This window comes from Tigriopus californicus, chromosome 12 (assembly GCF_007210705.1).
Source record: "Tigriopus californicus strain San Diego chromosome 12, Tcal_SD_v2.1, whole genome shotgun sequence".
In the NCBI taxonomy this organism is placed as follows: Eukaryota; Metazoa; Arthropoda; class Copepoda; order Harpacticoida; family Harpacticidae; genus Tigriopus; species Tigriopus californicus.
In genome coordinates this window covers 6615317-6615698 of record NC_081451.1, presented here as the reverse complement: position 1 = coordinate 6615698, position 382 = coordinate 6615317, and the positions used below count along the sequence as shown (strand labels likewise).

The following is a 382-nucleotide window of genomic DNA, read 5'->3' as shown; positions in this document are numbered from 1 at the left end:
AATGTTGATTTATGCGGTTTGGTTGTGCACGTTTTGCTTTGGGGTTGAACTGCTATATTCTTGTGATTTTGTGGCCAAGGAAGGGGAAGTGGCTGAAAGTCAAAAATCATGGTTTCCACGGGATACCTGGTTACTCCAACTTGTTGTGTTCAAGTCAAGTGTTGTTCCTCAAATTGTAAATTTCCTCTTGCCATAACGATCCGTCTTGTTTTGTTTTTCCAGGTTGGAAACTTCGTGGACTGCATTGTTACCAATTCTTTAATATTAAACATTCCTGGAGTAAAGCGTCAGAATTATGTCAGAGGTGAGTTGCTGAAATTTGTTTGATCTTGGTTTCTTAGTTAGCTCATTTTGATGGGTGAGGGGAAGGAAAGTGAGCCTT

At 40.1% G+C, this 382-nt stretch overlaps 1 protein-coding gene across 1 annotated transcript in view; it reads left to right on the top strand.

Moving 5' to 3' along the window:
- The window catches only part of LOC131892442 (uncharacterized), a 35125-nt gene that overhangs the window by 13893 nt on the left and 20850 nt on the right, over positions 1–382 (top strand). The gene's annotated exons all lie outside the window — the stretch shown is intronic.